We start from the raw sequence: 25499 nt of genomic DNA on the forward strand, positions 1-25499 counted from the left end.
AATGACTTGCTCTTATCATCTGATTGCAGCTGAATTTCTCTTCTTAGTGCTGCATTCAACACCATAGATCACAAGATTCTCTTGAATTGGCTTGAGAATTATGTTGGCATTTGTGGACTTGCATTAGCATGGTTTAGGTTCTATTTAGCAGACCACTACCACTTTGTCTGTGTAAATGAGGAATTGTCAAATCAAAACAAAAGTTAAGTATGGAGTGCCACAGGGATCAGTTTCAGGGCCCCTGCTTTTCTCCTTATATATGCTTCCCCTGGGAGATATTATCAGGAATCGTGGAATAAGTTTGCACTGTTATGCCGATGATACCCAACTTTATATTTCTTCAAAACCCAACAAAATTTCACAATTCTCCAAATTAGCAGAGTGTATCAATGAAATCAAAGATTAGATGGCCAAAAATTTCCTTCTTCTCAATTCTGACAAAACAGAGGTACTAATTATTGGACCAAAAACCTCTAAAAATAAGCCGTTAAAATATAATTGGACTCTCGATGGATGTACTGTTACATCGTCTTCTACAGTGAAGAACTTAGGTATTATATTTGATACCAATAAGTCCTTTGAAAATAAAATTTCCAATGTTTGTAGAACAGCATTCTTCCACCTCAGAAATATTGCTAAAGTACGACACATGCTCTCTGTTGCTGATGCCGAAAAATGAATTCATGCGTTCATGACCTCAAGACTAGATTATTGTAATGCATTACTGGGAGGATGTCCTGCAAGTTCAATAAATATACTTCAGTTGGTTCAAAATGCAGCAGCCAGAGTGCTGACTAGAACCAAGAAATATGATCATATTAGCCCCATTTTATCATTGTTACACTGGCTACCCGTTAAATTTCGTATTCATTTTTAAAATTTTGTTAACTACATACAAAGCTTTGAATGGTCTATCTCCGCAGTACTTAAGTGACATTCTACCACACTATATTCCATCACATTTATTACGATCGCAAAATTCTGGCCTGTTAAAAGTTCCTAGAATATCAAAATCTACAAAAGGAGGTAGATAATTTTCCTATTTGGCTCCTTAACTATGGAATAGTCTCCCTAACACAGCTCGGGACACAGACACACTCACTCATTTTAAGTCTAGACTAAAGACTCATCTATTTAGCCAGGCATACACCTAATTTATCCATCAACTCACAATTAGGCTGCTTTAGTTAGGTCTGCCGGAACCAGAAACATTTATCATGCTCTATAACTCTGCAAAAAATTGTATGGCATCTACGCTAATATTATTCTATTTGTTTCCCTGTCTCAACCTCGGAGATTCATATCAATTTAATTTAGTTAATCCAGGCTGAACTTCAAAGACACTAGTCATTAATCTTATAGTTTATACAAAATCTTTGTATAAACACTGGCCCTTAACACTTAGTTTACTCATTTTAAACCATGACCTGCACTGCACATAAATAACGAATATTGGCATTATATTCATGCTGGTTAGCCAGAGGGGAACTGGCCCCCACAGTGAGCCTGGTTTCTCCCAAGGTTATTTTTCTCCATTAACCAACATCTTGTGGAGTTTGTGTTCATTGCCACAGTCGCTTTCGGCTTGCTCACTGGGAATCTAAATACAATTATGATTTAATTATTTATTTTTATACACAATTTACAATCATATTTAATCAAACTACACAATGATGACTCTAAGACTTTATAGATATTACAGTTTTCATTTTCTGTTCATGCATGATTTTCTGTAAAACTGCTTTGAAACGATATGTGTTGTGAAAAGCGATATACAAATAAAAACGACTTGACTAGACATATGCATCCTTCAAAAATAACTCCGGTTCATAAGGGGGCCACGTCCAATTTATAACTAGAGTTACATTACATGAAATCTCTACACTTGGCTACAAAAATTTAATAATTCAGATAATTAAAATGCATTACATTATTGTGGCAGATGTGTAATCATTGATAAGACAATAAACAAGTGGCTTTAGAAGGCATTATAAATATATATGTGTGTGTGTATATATATATATATATATATATATATATATATATATATATATATATATATATATATATATATATATATTTCTTTTTTTTTTCATATTGAACACAAACCCATAATTGGCCTGCAGTCCAGCAATCCATTTTGCAATTGCAAAAAGATGGATGCTTTTGGAGCATCTCTCTATAGTTGTGCTGCGTCATACACACAGTGTTTTCAGGTCGCTGTGTCAAATTAAACATAGTTTGAAACTTAGAAAAACACACCTTGAGATCATTGCATTCCGAATTGCCACCACAATTACATGACACCCCTGCTTCCATAGGTAAAAGGCTTCCTTTTTGACATCTTTCTTGGGCCAAATACACTGTGGCTTTGGAACTTAAATTTCAACATTTTAAAGGTGGTGCATATATATTACATTCAAACTAACCAGCACTGATGCTGCCTTAGAAACCGAAAGCAACAGTGTAAAACCCTCAGGCTGTAAGTATTGTGTCTCTGCAGTGGGCCTTTCCTGACTGTGCAGAAAATATCTAACGAACAGTGCACCTCCCACCTTTGCTGAAGATACAGTAGGTAAACTGTGAACCACCCATTAACAAGCTCTTTCTCAGTAGAAAGTGCCAAAGAACTGGCAACATCTCTCTGTCTCTTTCGCTGTCAGCTTGTTTCCTGAAACCCTGGTGTTGGGGAGAGGCAGAAACATCCCTACCAGAGAAAGCTTTCAGCCAGGGCTTTGCTCTTGCACCCCCAGGAGGAGTCACCTCTGTAATGTCTTACTGGTTTCCTGTATCCCCAGATATATAGTCCTTGACACTAACCCCTTCCCTCCCACCAATACCGAACAAAACCTTGAGACAGTTACCATGGAAACCACTGCCCAATGAAGCATCAGTGGTGGTCAACAGAGCAAAGCAGTCACACAGGATGTTCATGCTAGAGACGATCGAAGAGGATTGATAAGATGGTGTGAATGTGCATGTGTGGGCAGAAGGGAGAATACCGACATCCATAGATTGCTTTCTACCTCAGTGCACAGAAGAATCAGTGACAGAAATAACATAACATATGGTTAGTTGTAAGTTAACTAAGACCTACTATCTCTTACACACACGCCTTGTCTCGATGCTGACTTCTGCTGTCTTAACTACAAGGAATACAAGGAATAGCACCAGTTCAAAGTGATCTATATTTCTAGATTTTAGTGTTAAAAAAGTAGAGATAATACTAATGCAATTGCATTTTTAAGTATTGTGAAACTAGCTCAGCTGTTTTCAAAACAGAGTAGATTTTCCAGTGACAAGATACATAATTAGTACCAGTGTAGCATGACAATGAATTAAATATTTTTTTTTTTCTGATTCGAGTTCCTGCGCAGATGCCTGTGCACTATTTTACAACTTCTTTTTTTTAAAGTTATATATTATATAATATATGTGTGTGTGTTTGTGTGTGTTTGTTTTCTAGTTTTATTTGTCGTATTTAATGTAGATTGAATTGTTCCTTAATGATGTAATCCTAATTGAGATCATCATTATTTTGGAACCAAATAAATACTTCAGAAGATTAGCTTGACTGTAGTTGAACTACTTGTGAGTAGTTTGTGAGTAGTTTACAGCTTGACAAACTACAATTTCAAAATACCTTTTCCAACACTGGATTTGACCATGTCTGAAATGAGGAAGCCATATTGCATTCATTGATGACATCATTGCATTGGTGATCACTAAGGCTGAGCCCAGAGGCTAATTCACATCGGAATATCACAGATTTTTTTTTTTTACTTTGACTGTGAGGGCACATAAAAAAAAAAAAAAAAAGATACAAAAGGATGAAAAAAGGGACAGAATGAAAGATAAGTCAAGATGTGGACAGGTCAGATATTCAGAAGTCTTCGCATGACCACATGAAGTAGTAAGAGAGAGAAGAGGGGGCATAGAAGACAGGAGACAATTGAAGAGAGAGAGAATGAAAGAGACAGAGGGGGAGAGTGTGTGTGTGTGGGGGGGGGTGTCCGACAAATACAGGCGAAAAGTCACATGAGAGTAGATGTTGGCTCCAATTAGCGCTTATTCATTCAACGCCCTGTCTATCAATCAATGTCATAATCCCAGCCTCTCATGTGCTCGTCCTCGCAGCAGGTCTCTACAGATCACTATGAATGGGAGGAACTGATGCAAGTGGATAAACTATTTACACAATAAACAACTATACAACAAATAAACGACATGGACAACAGCACTTAGTCTGTCCAAATTAAAATGAACATGAAATTACTTGAAACATTAAATCGTGGTGGTTCTCAACTAGTTTTGTTTCAGGACCCAGAATTTACATTGGAAATCAAGTGGCGACCCACCATAGTAAAAACATAACCTGTATTTAATGTATCCTGGGTTGCATTTCCTTTTATGTTGCATAGTTTTGTTCATGGTTTTCAAGTACAAGGACATGCATCAAGTGACATTATTTTTGTTGTTGACGTCAACAACAAAATCTATAGGAAGTTTTCTCTCCCCGCTTTTTAAAATTGAAGAGCATATTTACTTATATGAGCCCATTCTTATCCTGTTTGTTTCCTAATTTCAAACATAATTCAAACAGAACATACATATTACACAGGAGGAAAAGCTCCTCATTACCATGGTTAGGTCAGTGTAGCTAGTCTTAAATAATAGTAATAATAATAACAAATTATAGTATTTATGAAAAAATAAATACTAGCAGAAACACATCTTGAAACTTTAACTACAACTGCCATTGTTGATATAAAATGAGGTCTTATAGATTCTACCTTTAGATTATTTCATATGAAACTATAACATTTGGTCAAAATATAACACTTATACTCATGTCAATTGTGAAAATTTTTTGTTTATGGCACAGTGTTGCTCTTTACCTCCTCAGTGCTGTTTGGCATGTCAGGGCTGCCTAGTGTTTGAGAGGTTTGACTTGACTTCCTCCGCAACACTTTAAACTAGAAAAGTCTCACTAGAATTGAAATTGGTCACATCAGTTTTGAGGTCTGCTCTCCGCAATATCGAGGGAAGCCCGGTTGTTGCACGTGTGTGCCAGAGAGAAGAGCAGATCATGATCGCGAGCTGATTCTGTTACACTCGTTTTAAAATGCAGATGAGAAGCCTTTAGCTGATTGCGAGATTATCATTAAGTCTGCATCGGCAGTCCTAAATAGGCTATCACTTGGGTGGCCGCCGAACTATCTTCAATGGGAGAACCATGGCATTGTTCTTTCCCTGCTGTCTGCGACCCAGTCCGAATAGATCTGCGACCCACTTTTGGGTATATATATATATATTTATATATATGTATATACACACATGAAATATGTTTTGCTGTATTCTTGTAGGTATTTGACTTGATTTAATAAACATTGTTAACATGAACTTACAAAAATATAAGTATGTCATGCTTATTTACAGTGTAAGTTAAAAGGTATTTCATATGCCTTCCTGTACAGAAATCTGATATATGGATATTAACATATATATTAAAATAAGATGATAATAAACTATGATTTAAGGAAAATATGTGTTACAAATGGCACAACAGCCATTTTTAGTATTTTGTTATTTTGTTGCATTTATGTGAATTTTTTATATCATACATTTTTAAGTAGGCCTACTTTTTATATCATATGTTGTGATAAATCAGATTTCAGATGTGTATGGGTTTAACCTGAAAGCTATGTAAATGTCAACACTAATTTATAGTTGACCGCTAAAAAACAAAACAACCACCCAGTTAAAATTGCACTCTGCCTCCTCATTTCAAAAGTCCACCACATGCCACTGATTGATAGAGAGAAACAGGACAGTTGAGACAAATTAACAGGAAGCATCAGCTCACAGTCAAGCCATGAATAAGAGTTATAGCTTCACCTTTGCAGTGTGACAGCTCTGACTTATTCAAAAACACTTACTCTAAACACAAGGTTCACTTCGCATTCAGTCCCAAAGCATACACACCAACAGACACCTATGCACAGATTCACACACAAAATTCTTCCACATAGACAATTTACTGAATATGTTATTAGCTTATTGAATGTCTGTTCAGTGGTTTCAATAATTTCAATAATGGTTTTCTAACACAAATTCCATTTATTTCAGCACAAGGTGGCACATGTGCCTCACATATTTATAATTATTTCCACTACAATTACTGGCCAACATGTTCATACGGTAAATTGACAGGTTGCTTTCAAATGTTCATATACCTTGAAATTGACCAAATTCTGCAGAAATACTGACAATCTCCAGACCGGATCAGACATTTTTGCATCAGTTGAAATGTGGTCACCTTTTCCTGATAGCACGTTATTTGAGTAACTTTCAAGACACTGGTTCTGGTCCCATAGAAACCTGGAGGTTATGGTGTTCACAAAAATTTTTCGTTCTAAAATAAAAAATTTACTTCACTGACGGTTAGATTTAGGGTTGGGATTTGGGTTAGGGAGTAGCGTTAATAAATTATGCATTCCTGTTGACTGTATTACATCGTTTAAAATACAACTCACTTTTGGCGCCACTCTGTGGAAATTTCACCCAGAAACTGGTGCCCACACTGGTGGCAGTGGTTCGAATTTCGATATGCACAGATAGCAGCAGCAGAAGTTTTGACCTCCTGTCACCAAATTCACCTGCCGATAATTACTCTGCATCTATCCTAATTTTGTTGATGTCATTTTATTAGAGCTTTATATATAATGCTCTCTCCCTTTATTATTCAGTCATGACTTATAAATTAATTTTGTTATTATTAGTATACAGTCATAGATTGTAGATGGTTGAAGTTTTATTATATGGGAGCTTAAATAATATCAAGCTAGGTTGAATGCTTCTGGTGATGTGTAGAATTCAATTTAAGCCAAGAAAAACACATGAATAAACTGAGTTTTAATAAATATGATATTGTGCAGGGTTGCTCTATGCACTGTGTGATGCTGAATCCAAAAATCTTCCAACCTACTGCTTATTGCATCAGATGAACATACATTACAATAACTATACAGCCATATAATTGCTGCTTTACTCACATTCAATCTTATGCTGCATAGCCTGTCTGTGAAATGCATGAACACAGTATGAATGGAATCTAGCTGCAGTTTGGTTGTCACCCCCTGTAGGCCTCAGTCTCATTGGGTTGTCATTGCTGTGGGACAAACAACCCGCTCCCCCCACCCTGCGTCTCCCTCCCTTAACGTGGATTCACAGTGGTGTGACCTGGCCTGTCAGCATGGTGCTTGCTGTTTTGTCTTGCTCTGCTAATGCGAGGAGGCTGGCCACAATTTAGCTCCTTTTTTTTTTTTAGCGGTTCATCTTCTCTGAATGTTGCCCACTGTCATTTTTGTGTTGCAAGCTGTGTGAGACGTTGATGGGCCATGTGCTGTTTAGCTGATGGGTATAGAAAGTGCATCAGCTAATATGTCTTTTCCTGTTAAGGTGCTAGTTTCTATTTATTTATTTTTTTTGTTTGTTTTTTAACTAAATGAGCAACAGAGTTAATGTGTTGCCACACTGTCTCACACAATCTCATTCTTGGATTGCAAGCTTTGATTTACCATTGAGTATTATTGGATGAGCATTAATATGACATCTGCTATTCAAATAAATGGTAAATCCTGTCGCATGCATTGTTGCTTGGTAACTGGTTTAAGCCCATTCCAAACCATGGAGTCAGAAAAAAAGATAAACATAGACTAACCAAATCAACCAAACCAAACATACAAACTGTTATTTTGGCAGAAGAGCAAAAGTGTATGCAGCCAAAATACATGCAAAATAAATGTACAATTACAAGAAGATTTATTTTTATTTATTAGATTATTCATCCATTTTAAAGTCTTATTTTGTGGTTATGGAAAACAAACAGAAGTACATTCTCAAAGCATGGAATATTCACTGCTGGTGCAACAGAATGTGTGTATAGTATTGATGAAAGTAGATTAATCCCCAGTCTCCTATTTGTCTGTGGGCCGTGCATCACCCCAATGATGTGGATACATGATGGTGCTGCTCATAAAATGGATTGTGTTGTCATGTATACATTGTATTGATTTCCTGATGGGCCCTGCTAGGAATGCTGGCATTGTGTTTGCTTGACTGAATAGGCTTTGTCCATCTTGTTTCAAATGTGACACAACTATAAAGCAAGAGTTCAGACAGGTTTTACATGTTAATTCATTTAGCAAAGTCTATTATCCAGTAACTTATAAAGACGGAATTGCATAACATAAGTGGTTCATCTAACCCAAGTGATTATCCTCTTTCTGGACAGTTTTGAATGGTGGAAACATACCTTTCCATTTGTTACTGATTTCCTTAGAGAATTTCCTTTGGAGATTCCAAAATAGAGTGGCCCCAGAGAGATGATACAAGCACTTAGTCCTCTGTCAACTGATCGGTTGACTTCATTGAATCCAGACTGGAAGTGGTCAAAGAACTTTGCCTCCCCCATTGTGCTCTCATGTTCAGCATGCACACCTTGTCCCTTGCACACCAAAATCATGACAAGGCTGTGCATGTTTGTGTTTGAGCTGTCAAACACAAAATTGAAATAAAGATGACTGCAATTTGGGTGAAAAGGCTTCCCTTGCTTAGAAGCAGGAGTTTATCTCAGAAATGTTTATATAGCATCTATCGTTGCAGGTACTGTATGCCTCTAAAATAAACTCTAATCAAAACTCAAATAAAAAATCAATACTAAAATTAGGGCTGCAACTAACGATTATTTTGATAATCGATTAATCTTCGATTATTTAAACGATTAATCGATTAATCAGATAAAAATGAAATTTTATTTCCTGTATTTTTCAAAAAAACTTAAATGATAAAGGGCGTAAGGATTTGGTTTGATTTACATTACTCAATTAACGATTCTATTCTCTCACAAAACTTTGAACAAAGCCTGCATCATAAAAAGTTAATAACAAAAAAAAATATTATTATTATTACTTTCAGGACATATGCGAAACAGTTCCTTAACTTGTAAAACTTAACTAAAAATGCTCATCATTAAAGAGTAAAATGATAAGATACATCGGGCATGGAGTGGGACAAAAGATCAGCCCAGCAGAGGGCAATAGTGACATGAGAACAGAAATATTAATAATTCTCCCCAGCTGAAATATACATAATTATGTTAGATACATACAGTATGCTTGTACACTGTCACTGATTATATACATTTAAGTATTTTAATATTATAGTTTTTAAAATAATATTTTCACTGATTACATGTTTGTAAATTATTCTTTTCAAAAAATTGTGTATGTTTATCCAGTAAAATAATGTTTTCCATTGTTTAAATTTCTGGTGAAATCAGACATTACATGATGTGGCATTATCAGGAGGACTTTCAAATATCAGGACCCTTAGCGTTATTATACATTATATTCAGCATTACATACAGTTTAATATAGTGCAATCATCTGTAAACCCTGTGCAAATTCACTCTCATGTTGAAAAGACTCATCCCGGTGCTCACTGTATTACATGCGCTTACATGGGCAGTAGAAAACACTTTGAAAACCGACACACCTTGACTGCTGAGACTTCAGTCTGATATCCATGAAAGCTACACAAGTGATTACATTGAAACTGAAATCGTGGTATGATGTTGGACAGTTTGATGATTGTGCTCCCTTTCTCCATTGTGATCAGTTTGATTGACGCGGATGCACATGCTCACTTGCTCGTTAGAGTTTAACAGAGACTCGCTTGTGGTAAGAACAAACAGTTTTGCGAAATATGTGGCTGATTTTGAATTCATAACATGTTTACATTATAAAACATAGACAAAAGCAGTAAAATTGAAGTGATACGCTGAAGAGAAACAACTCTTCAGCGCATCAAACAGCAGAACCACTCTGTCAACGCACCTGACACAGCAACATTAAACTCTATGCTTATTAAGATCTTCTTTGAAGTGTTTATAAAGTGCTCTCGTGTGCTGGACAACGTGGGTCATGTTTTTTTCCACTACAACTTGTCTTTCAAACGAGTTTTTTCATGTAAACACATTTTTCACTGGGCTGTGAAGTGATTACTGCAAATATCAGAAGAATCAGAATCAGAATGAGCTTTATTGCCAAGTATGCTTACACATACAAGGAATTTGTCTAGGTGACAGGAGCTTCCAGTGTACAACAATACAAAAACAATACAAAAACAGCAGCAAGACATAGATAATAATAATTTAAAAAAAAATAAAACTAATTATACACATACGTACAGACACACACATACATACATACACACGTACACATGGGTAGTGCAAATCTAATACAATCTGTTATCTGTTATGTACAGTGCAAATACAAATCTGTTATGTACAGTGCAAATGTTTTTTTTTTTTTTTTTTATTTCAGAGGAATGAAATGGCAGAAGAGGTTGGATGTGTTGGATAAATATAAGAAAGACTAAACTGTGTATTGCACATAGTTATTGCTCAATGGGGCAATTTAACTGTTCATGAGATGGATAGCCTGAGGGAAAAAACTGTTTTGTGCCTGACGGTTCTGGTGCTCAGAGCTCTGAAGCATCAGCCAGAAGGCAACAGTTCAAAAAGGTAGTGGGAAGGGTGAGTGTGGTCCAGAGTGATTTTTCCAGCCTTTTTCCTCACTCTGGAAATGTATAGTTCTTGAAGGGGGGGCAGGAGGTAACCAATAATCCTAATAGAATCCTAACAGAAATATCCAACTAATCGATAATGAAATTCGTTGTCGATGATTTCCATTATCGATAATTATCTATTTTATCTATTAGTTGTTGCAGCCCTAACTAAAATAAAAGTGAAAATTCTAGCACACACAAATAAACAAACATTCTCGTAACCACTAAGTTCAAGGTCAACATCATTGTTTCCAATTGCAACAAACATGTTGACCACAATCACAATGTTCTCTCTTCTCAACCATTAGAAACTGAACTGTACTGTACAGTTTGGAGTTTGGAGTCTACACTGAGGCTTCTATGCTGCACAAATGAAATAAATACATAATTAATTTGTATTTTTGTTTTAGAGTAAAATATCCAAACACCCTAAAAAAAGATACTTTGGTAACATTTTACAAAAAGGTTCCATTTGTTAACATTAGTTAACACCATTAGTTAACATTAACTAACAATGAACAATACATTTACAGCATTTATTAATCTTGGTTAGTGTTAATATCAACACTGTATACTAATACAATTTTAAAATCAAAAGTTGTATTTGTTAATATTAGTTAATGCACGAAGAATTAACATGAACTAACAATGAACAATTGTATTTTAATTAAATAAAATTAACAAAGATTAAAAAATGCTCTAAATAAATATATTGTTCATTGTTTGTTCATGGTACCTAATGCATTTACTAATGTTAACAAATGGAACCTTATTGTAAAGTGTCACCAATATTTTTAATTGACAAGCAAAATTTCATTAATTGTTTTAAGCATAAAATGAAAACAGCCTTAAAAGCCATTGTCCTTTTGCTTGCCAAGTAAATGTATGTTGTTTTAAGGATGTTTAGATATTGTTACTGGGCAATAAGAAGATGAAAAAAAAAAAAACTGATTAAGAAAATAATTTTTGCAGTGTCTTCATCTAGCTTTACATCAGATAAATTATACCTTAAAGTGTCATGAAACAAACATGAAGCAGCAGTGTTTTCCAGGTGTATTTGTGGATGCTGTTCTGTTTAAGACAGCACCGAAGCTGTCTTCTGGTCGTGCGTCTGATCATAAACAGGATAACATGATGGCTTGTTCAAAAACAGAAGACAAAGTCCTTGTAAGATAAATATCTATGAATTATTGTAAAGTCTTAAAGCAGTGCTGGTTTTGATGGTAATATCTGCTCTGAGTGCTGTTCTCACTTCATTCTCAAAAGTTTGAACAAAATATCCAAATCTTTTTACAGATTTACAAACTGCTCTATCGCTTTAATTCCTCACACATTTGTCCTCTGATAAATATACAACCCCAAACACTTTTGTTTTCATCTCCACTCATAATGTGAGGTTCAGCAGCCATCTCTGTTGTGTGTGTGTTTTTGGAAGTAGCTCTTGACCCCCTCCCTTTTTCCACTTCACGCCCACAATACCCGCCCAGATATTTACATATTTTCCCACGCATTTCGAGGGTAGTTTCTCAGTCTGAGGTGTGAAAAATTGGGGCTCAACTAGGTGGGTTTCGTAACCCTTTAAAGTAAAAAAATGCAGCTTTGCGTCTTCAATCCATAAAATAAATCAGAAAGCTTGTACAACATTACACAATCTCTGATATACAGTTCAGCCATGTAAATAAAAATACACAAAAAACAAAAGCAATTAACTGAGCAAATAAATGGGTAAATAGAACAAAACAGGAAATCTGAGCACATAGATTCAGACGATGCTCTGTGGACATGATCGCCTGAGGGTTTCCAGCAGTAATTGGAGCAGATGGAAGTCCAAATGAATATCCAAAGCATTCTACTATCAAAATGCTTCTGGTTTGTTCAGCTGTCATTGTACTACATTAATTTTTTTGGGGTCTGTTAGGCTACACATACCATGTTGTGCTGTTATCCTTGATGTCTTGCTTTCTTGGTCTTTCTAGCTACTACATTAGATTCAGTTAAAGCAATACACTTTCTGAGCCATTCTGCTATAACACTATTTACAGCATTATTTGCCTCCCCCAATTTCAACCTCTGACCACAATAAAATGGGACAAGAAGGTGGGTTGCCAACTGTCCCGTAAATAACAGAATCATCCCGTATTTAAGCAAACAAAATTTAGTTCTGTATTGAATCAATACGGTTCGCCGTTTGTCCCGTATTTTGGCATCTCACATCCAAACTGCTGGGAACATTTCACACATCAAGAGAAATAGACCTGAAACACAGGCATCTTTCATGTGAGTTGCGTGAGATATCAGCTGCACTTGACAGGAGTGGCCGGGGGAAAGATCAAGTAAGATCAATGACAATCAGTGCTCGTTTTCTGTCATTTTTTTCCTTTAAAAGCAGGAGAACTTGGTCAAAAATAAAGCCTTCAAGTGCATAACTGTTTCCCACCACTGTGATTCTAAAATACCATTGTTGGGCCTCATGTATTCAGATAGAAGACAAAGGTAGGCCTAACACAGTCGTAAAACCCTACTCAGGCCCCCACATACCAAGTCATAAATTATACTGATAAAAATCGTGCCAAAATCAAACAAAGGGAGTCCAAAACAGACTACAAATCCCATGAAGCCTTGCTTACTAAAGGATCGAACTCTCAACTCCTATTGGATGAGGCACATGACAGAACGCACCTCAACCATGACATCATCAGGAGTAGAAATACCCCTGAAATGCTTCCGGGATTTGCTTCCAGCAACTTTGCTCGCCGTGTGTAGATGCAGCTCATCGCTGCTCTCAGGTGCAGCCTCGTGGCACAAGGAAGTAACGTCCGACTTGAAACTGTGGCCATACGATCTCCATCTCGTTGGACGATTTGAGATTACTCTGTGTTCCACTGAACACTCTAACGGATCCGAAGGAGATCGCCAAGCAATCCGCATCTTCATCCGTTTGCCTGCAGAAGTGAAGAGAAAAGATTTCTCTTCCCTCTTCAATCAAGTCAACGTCGCTGATTTCTCCGCCAGCCCGCCGAGAATCAGCAGCCGTACCGCCCACCGACAGAGCAAGGAAACGGCCTCCCGTCATCACCCGAGCCTCGAGGAAACGAGTCGGAGTCAAATGACGGATGAACACACATTCTGCATCCTCATGCGATTCAAGTAAGAGGTTTACGTCTGGGCAGTGATAGAATATTATAGTGTGATATTCTTGTGTATCAACGTTATTGCTTGAACAGTTTACGGACCGCCATGTCCGCTCATTATTAATATTCAGGGTATTAATTATCATGAATTTGATTTGCTGTATTCTGGTCCAACTACATTGGACTGTTGTGCATTTCCACCATCGCGGGTGAGACCGGCAAACTGAGTTTATCCATTAAAGAATCAAAGGCCGCAGGACGGTTTATGAGCCGTCCACCGTGTCTCTGAGTGATAAACTAACAGCTGCTTCCTCTCCCACGATCGTGAAACTGGCTTTGGGCCGTCACTTTATTCTCTCTCTCTCTCGTACTAACCACACACACCCGTGCGCGCGATCCCTCACAAACATTCTCGGACACATTTTTGGCTAGTAGATAGCTTCATGATAAAGCTCAGCTTTGTCCCTAAGCTATCGTACAAGCGGATACACACGGTAACTGGTAGACGCCATTGACTGGTTTCTCTCCACCCACATTCGCGGCCATATTCTCTGGCCTGAAGTATCGCGTGACATACTCTCCACGAGTGTCACGTCCGCCATTTTGTGTGCATCCCTCCTTACACACACACACACACACACACTCGCTCTCACACACACACACACCTTATGTGTTATAGGATTATTTTAGTTTCCATATCTAATCATATCACTGTTTAGTTTGTAGTTGTAAGTCGGAAGTTTATTGACTGCATTGTATTAATTATTAATTGATATTACTGCATAAATAAACTTTGTTATATTACAAAGAGAAGTGTTTTAGTTTGTTTTGCATACACCTGTGTCATGCTGACGGGATGACAGTGCTCGGATTCAAGCCTTCATTCATTGTTTTTTCCCGAAAATCGATATTCTTCGGATGTCAATTTTCCTAAGAAAACAATCTAATATTGAGGCTGTTATACTATCTGGTTATTAGTCCCTGATTCCAGGGTGGTGCCCCGTCAATATTAATCCTTATTACTATTCTATTGATTTTTGATAATTGATAATTATCTTTGATGATTGTTGAATTGGAATGATCAATAAGCTAGTGTTAATTTGAATTAATGTTTCATCGATGTTAACAATTAACGATTATCTTTGATAACTGTTGATTTAAAGGATTAGAAAAAGCTAGCATTGATTCTCATCAATGTTCTATTGATTTTAATAATTAATAATTATCTTTGATAATTCTTAATTTTTGCTAATAACCAAACCTGCTCCTAAATGTAGTGCACTACATTTACTGGAGCCCCATGTGAGGTTTTAATGAGTTAGATTCAATTAATTAATTTAAATATGAATTAATAACTAAAGAAATAATCACCAATTATTTCTGATAGTAACACTGATCTAAACAACCAGTAAAGCCCTACACCATGTACCTACCTATTCATAACATGGCATTACATTGCATTGCATATGGAAGAGAGAGAAATTCAGACAAGAAACGATAAGAAAAACTGCAGCACTTTTAATACAAAAGTACAATACATCCATCCACCTTCTATAGCCGCTTGTCCTATGTAGGGTCGCGGGTAGTGCTGGAGCCTATCCAAGCTGCCTCTGGCCGAAGGCAGGGAAACACCCTGGACAGGTGGCCAGTCCATCAGAGGGCAACACACACAGACTTACAAATTCACACTCTCACTCACACCTACGGGCAATTTAGGGTCTCAAGTTAACTTAACCTGCAGGTCTTTTGGACTGTGGAGGAAACCAGAGCACCCAGTACAATACATTTGTAGTTAAAATGCTTCATATGATTTTCTTACATTTCCTTTGTAATAAACAATATACTATGACTCTGTGATCTAAGGAGAAATACCCTACACTATTTAATATTAAGCGTTTTCTCTTCCACAAAAACCCATTATAATACATGGTTGCTTAAGACATTACAAAGACTTGTACTAAGACAGTAGCATTGAAAGGGCACATTTTTAGTGATATATGTTTTTTACACATTAGTCATATACTGTTTACAAACTGATGAGCCCAATATTATATGGAAAGTACATTTTGTTGAGCATGAAAATGAAAAAGACTAGTACAGGGAGGAAAACGCTTAACGGAAAAATATTGTCTCCACTGATTTCAGCTTTGTTCTTTTGGCAAAAGGTAGTGTTTATTATAAGTGAAGATTGATAGAAATTGGGTTCTCCCTGGTGGTTGTTTTACAACATCTATATCAGGGGTCGGCAACCTATGGCATGTGTGCCAGCATTGGTATGCGGAGGGGTAATCACTGGCACACTAGCAATGGCGAGAGAGTAGACTATTTTATTGACATGAAATGCAGCACCTGCGTTCCAATCTACATCTTGATGTAATTCAACCTCATGATCATGCAGTGTGTTTCCAACAACTGAATGGGAGGCTAAACAAAAAGTTAAAATGTGACGAGACTGCAGTATACCCAACAGACTCGTGCAGCGCGTGCAAGCCATTCGCATGAGCCGGCAGCGCTTCACTTTTGGTTAATCATGCGAGTAAATGCGCCCGCTTTGCTTCGGTCAGGCTGCGTGGATGACAGCCTACATTCCATGTTTCATTTGTTTCTTTTTCCTTTCAGAACAACCACTAAGTTGTAAAACACCACTATTAATCCTTGAGATTTCCATCCCAGCATACCGGTATGCTGGGATTCACTGAAAAGGGACAAATATTTGATCGGCTTGTAGTGTGCAAATGGCTTGCATGGGCAGCGTGAGTCTCGTTGCACTTTGATAGTGTTTAGCCTCCCATTTAGTTGATGACAACATGTTATGTGATCACGAGGAAGGATTACATCAAGATATAGATTGGAATGCAGGTGCGAAAAACTTTGTATAAATAAAATAGTCTGCTCTTCTCTCGTTGTTGCTTGCGTATTAGTGATTACCCCCCTGTGTGAATTTGGAAAATGTATGACATAATATAAGAAATATTTAAGATTCCACACAATTTTGTGATCAGTAATCAAATAAGCAAATTTGTGACATTAACTGTTAACTCATTTTGTACAAAAGGACAGGTTTTCTTTCAATAAAGCCTTTTCACAAGATGCTCTGTGAAAATTCACATGCAGGATCATAATTATATCATAATCTTCATGTTTTGGACAAATTTTCTACTCAAACTGTTATGCTTATAAAATACTGTAATTTGTAATGAAATATAAATGATTAAATTAGAAAAATGCAAAATAGAAACATTTTCACAAGTGGACACAAACTTCGGAAAAGCATATGCATGCACATCCATTGACCAGGAAAATAAAAAATGGCACTCCATGTCAAAAAGGTTGCTGACCCCGTAGACTCTAGATCAGACCTGGGCAACTTATGGCCAGCGGGCTGGATCCGGCCCTCCACATGGTTTAATGTGGCCCGTGGCTCATTTATCCTAAAAGCAATTTTTTTCATTGGATATTTCAGTTCCCTATCTGTCACTCACTCGACGTTGTGTCGATGTAGTGACACTAGGGGTCACTCTTGGGAGCCCCAAACACCTCTGCTTTTTGAAAAAAGGCCAATGGGAATTGCCACTCCCCCGGACGTACGGGTATAAAAGGAGCTGGTATGCAGCCACTCATTCAGATTTTCTCTTCGGAGCCGAGCGGTTGCATTCAGTGCACTGAATTCAATTCTCTCTACCGTTCACCTCAAACTGCTGGATTTATGCCGCATTTCAGCGGCTTCTCCCCCTCTGCACCTGTGGAGTGCAGAGAACGCCCCTGGGTGCTTCGGCAGAACAAAGAAAAGAGTATATTCTAATAAAAGAGTATATTTTCAATTTTTAAAGAGCGGCACACATTGAACGTCTTTTTAAACATGACTTTCCGTTTGTGTGTTATTCCTGGTTGCGGTCGTTATCTCTCCGCTTCTGACGGCCACGATCACTGTATTACATGTCTGGGCACTGCCCACGCGGAGACTTCGTTCGTGGATGGTCTTGTCCTAATTGCGAGAACATGACCATGGCAACTTTGCGGTCACGGCTTGCCTTCGAAAGAAAGCAACCCACCCCAGCGGCTCCCCGCCTCGGTCCTTCTACCTACAGGTATGAGGCCGCGTCGGTTATCACTGGGGGCGATTTGGGGACTCCAATGGGACCACCTCCGCCGGGTAACCCCCACGGACCTCCCATTCCTCAGCACGCTCGCTTGCCCTGGTCGGGCTCACGGATGAGACCACCGGCTCGTCTCAGTGCGAGTTCAACCTCTTATTCGGGGCCCAGGAAGACGATGAGCTATCGAGCGCAGCATCGGAGAGCGGGCTCGTCCAATCTGACGTGGAGGCTTCGACTGGGCTTCCCCCTTTGGGTGTGGTCGCCCAGTCTCAGACCGACATGGAGATGACGGACATGTTTTCCCGGGCAGCTGCGAGTGTCGGGCTAGAGTGGAACCCTCCACTCTCCCCTGAACCCTCGCGGCTTGATGATTGGTTCCTGGGCCCAGAGCGCTGCTCATGGCCGCGCCGCACCCCGGTTCCTTTCTTCCTGGAAGTGCATGAGGAGCTGACAAGATCGTGGGGGGCACCTTTTACTACCCGGTCCCGATCTTTCAGCTCCCCTGCTCTCACTACCCTCAATGGTGGGGCAGCCAAGGGGTATTCGGTGATCCCCCAGGTGGATAAGGCGCTTGCAGTGCACTTGTGCCAGCAGAGTGCCACCACCTGGCATGGGCGCCTGAAGCTCCCGTCCAGGACCTGTAAGTTTACATCTTCTCTGACGGCTGAGGCCTATGGTGCTGCTGGACAAGACGCCTCCGCCCTGCACACCATGGCTCTCCTGCAGGTACACCAAGCCAAGGCGCTAAAAGAGCTGCACGAGGGTAGTTCCCGGCGTGGAGCCCACCGCAGGAAGCAGACACCACCCGTCTCACGGCTGGCCGCCAAGAACCCTAGGAAGGCTTTGAAACGCCCCTGAGACGGGCGACCCAGGGACGAGAAGACCCATTTCTACGGAGCTGGTAAACAGACCACTCCATCCCCCGGTGTAGGGCCAGGAGGAGAATCTTTTGATTCATCTTTTGCCGCATGCCCAAGAGGCTGCGGTACCCAAAACATCAACAAAAGAGTGGTTTCCTTGTTCTCTGGGTCAAATGTCAGGTGCACACGGCCGTCGTCATGACCACCGTCCACCGTCCCATTTTGGCAGGTTTGGCGCTCCAGCAGTGGACCCCCCGCCCCTGCATGTCCAGCTGTGGCACAAACATGCCCACACCGGGTTGGTTCCGATGGACTGCGGGGATGATGTTCCTCCTCCCCCCTCCTTGACCAATCTTTGGTGGGCATCAGGAGCCAGGTAAGTGCTTCGATGTCTCTGGACTCAGCATGGCCACGGGGTTCAAGCCCCTCGATGTGGCGCCTCAGGCTCCGCCCTGCCGTGAGGCCCTACCCGCCGGTACGTCCGACGTGATTATCCCCTTAGTCCCCCTCGCCCGGAGTTTGGACGCGTGGCTCGCGCTTTCCAACCCGTCACGATGGCTGACCCAGACCGTCTGACTTGGCTACACGATTCAGTTCGGCAGGTGCCCACCCAGGTTCAGCAGCGTCCGCTTCACCTCGGTGAAGTGCGAGAATGCCGCTACCTTGCGTGTGGAGATCGCTACCCTTCTATGGAAGGGTGCGATAGATCCTGTCCCTCCAGCCGAGATGAATAAGGGGTTTTACAGCCCCTACTTCATCGTACTGAAGAAAGGCGGTGGGTTGCGGCCAATCTTGGACCTGCAAGTACTGAACTGGGCCTTGCACAGACTCCCGTTTTGCTGATGCAAAAATTCATTTTAGCGAGCGTCAGGCATCAAGATTGGTTCGCGGCGGTAGACCTGAAGGACACGTACTTCCACGACACAGACCCTTCCTGCGGTTTGCTTTCGAGGGCCGGGCATACCAGTACAAGGTCCTCCCCTTCGGCCTGTCCTTGTCCCCTCTTGTCTTCACAAAGGTCGCAGAGGCAGCCCTTGCCCCGCTAAGGGAAGTGGGCATCCGCATCCTCAATTATCTCGATGACTGGCTAATCCTAGCTCACTCTCGGGATGTGTTGCGTGCACACAGGACCTGGTGCTCATGCACCTCAGCCGTCTGGGGCTTTGGGTCAACTGGGAAAAGAGCAAGCTCTCCCCGGTTCAGAGCATCTCTTTTCTCGGCTTGGAGTCGGAGCCTCACGAACGAGCGCGCACAGCGCAGATCGTCCTAGTAGTACCCTACTGGCCCACCCAGACGTGGTTCTCAGACCTCATGCTCCTCGCAACAGCCCCCCCCCCCGAATTCCCCTGAGGCAGGACCTTCTTTCTCAAGGACAGGGCACCATCTGGCACCCGCGACTAGACCTATGGAATCTCCACGTCTGGCCGTTGGACAGGATGCGGAAGACCTAAGTGGCCTACCACCCGCAGTGGTAGACATGATCACTCAGGCTAGGGCTCCCTCTATGAGGCGCCTGTATGCCTTGAAATGCCGTCTTTTCGCTAAGTGGTGTTCTTCCCAATGCGAAGACCCCCAGAGATGCGCAGTCGGATTGGTGCTTTCCTTCCTGCAGGAGAGGCTGGAGGGGTGGGTGTCACCCTCAACCTTGAAGGTGTATGTAGCCGCCATTTCGGCACATCACGAGGCAGTGGATGGTAAGTATTTGGGGAAGCACGACTTGATCATCAGGTTCCTGAGAGGCGCTAGGAGGTTGAATCCCTCCAGACCACACCTCATGCCCTTGTAGGACCTCTCTGTAGTCCTTTGGGGTCTACGGGGTGCTCCCTTTGAGCCTCTGGAGTCAGTTGAGCTTAAGTCACTCTCTTTGAAGACTGCTCTCCTAACAGCGCTCACTTCCATCAAGAGAGTAGGGGACCTGCAGGCATTCTCTGTCAGCTAATCGTGCCTGGAATTCAGTCCAGGTTACTCTCACGTGATCCTGAGACCCTGACCGGGCTATGTGCCCAATGTTCCCACGACCTCATTTAGGGATCAGGTGGTGAACCTGCAAGCGCTGCCCCAGGAGTAGGCAGACCCAGCCTTGGCATTGCTGTGTCCTGTGCGTGCTTTACGCATCTATTTGGATCGTACGCAGAGCTTTAGAAGCTCCGAGCAGCTCTTTGGTGGACAGCGGAAAGGAAGCGCTGTCTCCAAACAGAGGATCGCCCACTGGGTCGTTGATGCCATCGTGATGGCATATCACGCCCAGGATGTGCCGCCCCCGTGGGGCTACAAGCCCACTCAACTAGGAGTGTAGCAGCCTCCTGGGCCCAGACCAGTGGCACCTCTTTGGCAGACATCTGCAGAGCAGTGGGCTGGGCAACACCCAACACCTTTACAAGGTTCTATAATCTCCGGGTTGAGCCAGTTTCGTCCCGTGTTTTGTCAGGTCTGACCAGGTAAGTTCCGGGACAGCTGGCTGGGTGTACCATTTGTGCATAGCGCCTTTCCCCTGCCATGAGGTGAAGATGTGCACTTTTGACTCCCAGTCGTGTTCACAAGTTGTGATCCTTGGATGACTTTCCTCCTTAGTCCTGTGGCAGACAAGTTCACGGAGAAACTCGTTGCCGGCCCAGTACATGTTCTAATTAGGCCCTGTACTGAGGTAGGTGCTCCACATGTGGTGGTTCCCCATAGGTGACCCCATGTGATATCTTCCGATAAATCATTTCCCTGTCGGTAAACTGAGTCTTCCTTGGGCAGAGGCCCCTCTGCCCCGATCACCATGTTTGTAGAAACTCCTCCCCCCTCAGGTAGGACCTACCATGCGACTTCTCCACATGACATACTTCTGACAAGAACTGGTAAGACCATGTGACATATTTCCACTCAAAATACCCCCCCCCCCTTTTTTTTTTCCCTCTGGGTGGGGTGTGGTATCTGCGATGTTTTCCCCTTGGGAGTGACACCCTCCCGATGTAGACATTTACACCCCCCCAGTCAGTTAACAAATTCCACTCTTTTTGGGGAGAAAAAAAAGGAAAAGAGGCCACGGCTGGGCTAGCCTGTCCCTATTTGTTGGGCAGTCGACTTGTTCCCGAAGGACCGTTCGACACTCATAAGAGTGTTGGGGGAGGTTACGTGACGGCCTGGTGCGCTGGCTACGAGGCACACAGCGATCGGCCCATCTCACACCACCAGTCCATGTAACACAATTCAGCTAGTTGTGACATTTTGTATAGGGACCCCTAGTGTCACTACATCGACACAACGTCGAGTGAGTGACAGATAGGGAATGCCCTGGTTACTTTCGTAACCTCCGTTCCCTGATGGAGGGAACGAGACGTTGTGTCCCTCTTGCCACAACACTGAACTACCCGCTGAAATGGCTGGGACCTTGTCTCGACTCCTCAGCACAAAACCTGAGTGAGTGGTTGCATACCAGCTCCTTTTATACCCGTATGTCCGGGGGATTGGCATGCAAATTCCACTCGCCATTTCCCATTGGCATTTTTTCAAAAAGCAGAGGTGTTTGGAGCTCCCAAGAGTGACCCCTAGTGTCACTACATCAACACAACATCCAAAGTAACCAGGATGTTAACTTGCATTTGGACCTAACGCGCCTCCGCAAGTGATTAACATGCTCAGGGTTGCCAGATATGAGATGCAACACCCCCAATTTGAGATTTATACTTACACAAATTGGAAATATTCCACCTAATGTTATACTTATTATGTGCAATCTGGCAACCATACACTCGAGTGCGCTCTTTCTAGCTCTCACTTGCCCCTTTGAACAAACTTAGCGATCTCCAGTGCAATATTCTGCTGAAGGAAAATTGTTATACGGCCACTCTGTGTCCATTCTTGAGGCTGCTTATGATGTTTGGTGCTACCAAGTTTGCAGGTAAACCTTCTCAGTGATGAAATTAAATTAAAAAGTAGATCTCGACATCACTGACATGCGGAGAGGTAATCACTGACATGCGAGCAAAAGCAAGTGAAAGACGAATATGAATATGTATTTTTTATTTGTGCAATTTAGAAATGTTGATGTCCCCTCACATCTAACTCTTTCAGTAATCATTTATCATAGTCATGCAGCCTGTTTTATTCAGTTGTGTGCTAAATGGAAAGTCAAATCATTGACGAGACCCGCATCAAGACCCTTTTAGCGTGTAAACAGTTAATGTTTTGAGAATAAGTAAACTCGCCCGCTTTGCGACAAACATTAAAAGTTCTATAATTTTCGATTTTTTTTATTAAAACAGACCCCTGATGTAGAGTGTTAAATTGAATAATAAATTAAAAGAGAAGTACAGACAGTAATATAAATCATTTATAATAAGCTCAGCCTTTATTCAGTTTTTGAATGCCTGATAGAAAAGTATCTACCTTTGTAGAGCAGTACAGTCCTTTAGGCTATTGCAGAATAGTCCCATTAGTCACATATACACTTCAGAAAATTGAGTACACAACTATTTATGGGCTTAAAAGATACAAAACCAATGCAGAACATTGCATCTCAAAAGGAATACAATGTGGCCCCCTATGCACTACTTAAAGCCCAATAAAGGCCCCTTAACCAAAATAGTTGCCCAACCCAGCTCTAGATAGACCTATTTGATGACTGCGCTGCATCTTACTGTTTTTCTCAGCATCTCACATAGGAGCGTCACTTTGTTTAGACAGCTTGTCAAGTTTACTTCAACTGTTAATAACACACATCTAGACACCGTATTGAGTTCTGAACTGTGACTAGCTTTATTTTAGCACAAGGACATGTTCGGTGTGAACGGAAGTCAGCCAGTGTGATTTTATTAAATTAATCAGGGATCTGATATCCGCCAGATGACTCTGTGAATGGCTTTATCCATCACAAGGTAAACAAGGCATCACATGGCAGAACATGCTCGCCAGCCTTAGCAGGTGGAACACAGGTCAGTTTGTTAGCAACTATAGCAACTACACATTCCAAATCCTGGTCTGTCAAATTTAGAAGACTGTCCTATTTTTTTCTGAGCCGCCCCGTGGAGTCTGGGTTTATTGAATTACCAGAAAAAAGTTTTAGTGCTAAACATGTGTGATAGCTTCCCAACATCATGTTTGTCCTTTGGGAGCTGCTCAGCAGGAGAGATCCACTAGAGTATGCTATCAGTCAGAATCCAAACATACTTCATGTCTGGTTATGTGACAGAAAGCAATGTTCTTTTTCTTCTCCCCCCTTAAACAGACACAACTGTCTATTAGATGCAGTTCCTATCAATGAGACGAGCATTAGTTGGCAGTAGAGGCATTTCTGTGTTTGAAAACCTGCTGTATTCTGTCCAAACCATTTATTTAGCTCATCTACAAAAACATCCGCACACTGTTAAAAAAATAATAAAATAAAAATTAACACCACAATTTTCTGTAAAGCTGCTTTGAAACTATGTGTATTATGAAAAGTGCTATACAAATAAATATGATAATAATAAAATAATAGTGTTTTGTATATTTCATGGTTGGTTAAGAGCCACACTGATTCCAGCCAAACCACATCTTTACTCTTCTGCCACCTACCCACGATCAGAGTGACCATACTGAATTCGGCAACATTGGGTTGAAAGTTCTTCATCTGAAATTGGTGCTTACCAATATTCAAACAACTATCCCCAGTGGCTGAAACTGGAAGTGTGGTTGAAAGGATGGGCAAGTGTGAGCTCCAGTTTCCAGGTGAAAAGTCCAAAGAATGGTGCCAAAAGTGTGATGTAAAGTGAGTTGTTTTTAGTTGTAAATGTTGTAATACAGTCAACAGGAATGCATAATATAGTAGCCATTCACCCTACTATAAACTCCAACCCTACTCCTAACAGTCAGTGGAGTTAAAGTGTAAACTTAGAGGAAAAATGTTACCTCTGAATTGCACTCATCATTGATTATGTGAACATGATTACTTCATGGTTCCAATGGGACAACAACCTATGACTTTGAGGCTTCTCATGAAACACACTATCAGTAGTGCCACAGGAAAAGGTAAACACATTAGAATTGATGCAAAGGTTTCTGATGGGAAGAGGCACTTGTCAATAACTCTGCAGAATGTAGTCGATGTCAGGGTACTGGAAAATTTGGTAGCAACATGTCGGTTCACTGTGTGATCATGTTGTTTTCAGTGGGACAGTTTAATTGCATACTCTTCTGATTTTTCAAAAGGACAGGATATGCCTGATACTTACTTTGTAGTTAAATAAAGATAAGTCAATTCACTGTTGTGGGACTTAAACTCTTTTCTGTTTCTGAGTAAGTGCAAACTCTCTCCTCTCCTTGATGTACTTTGGTTTTACTCCACTAACTGAAATGACCAGAGTCCCTAGGGATTCTCTGTCACATTCTCCAAATTCCATGTAAGACGCTCATTTCCTTTTTACATGGATGGCTAATACACACACTGCATAAATCTCTCACTCTCAAGAGCACTGAATATTTATTTGCCAGATGTTTGAATTATACCTGGTAAACCTGGTCCCCAACAGACTCTATTGACAAGGCCTATGTGCTATATCTGTGACCAATCCCTCAGGACCCCTCAAGGAAAAAGTGCTTTTTCACCATTGGACTGAACCATTCTGAGCATGGTGAGTGACGGTTCCAGTAGCATTTGCAAGCTTCTATAGCCCACGTGATCTTACTTATATTACATTCACACACACCACACTTCATATTCTGTTTCCATCACTAACAAGAAACTGATTGTCTATAGCACATAAGCTGGACTATGGATATCCTGTATCAATATTTGGATCAATGCAAGCTCAGAA

General features: G+C 40.8%; 1 protein-coding gene across 2 annotated transcripts in view; it reads right to left on the bottom strand.

The window, feature by feature from the left end:
- Positions 1–25499, bottom strand: part of LOC127445456 (glycine receptor subunit alpha-3-like) — an 86891-nt gene that overhangs the window by 54048 nt on the left and 7344 nt on the right. The window lies entirely within an intron of this gene.

Source organism: Myxocyprinus asiaticus, chromosome 8, assembly GCF_019703515.2.
Source record: "Myxocyprinus asiaticus isolate MX2 ecotype Aquarium Trade chromosome 8, UBuf_Myxa_2, whole genome shotgun sequence".
Lineage (NCBI taxonomy): Eukaryota > Metazoa > Chordata > Actinopteri > Cypriniformes > Catostomidae > Myxocyprinus > Myxocyprinus asiaticus.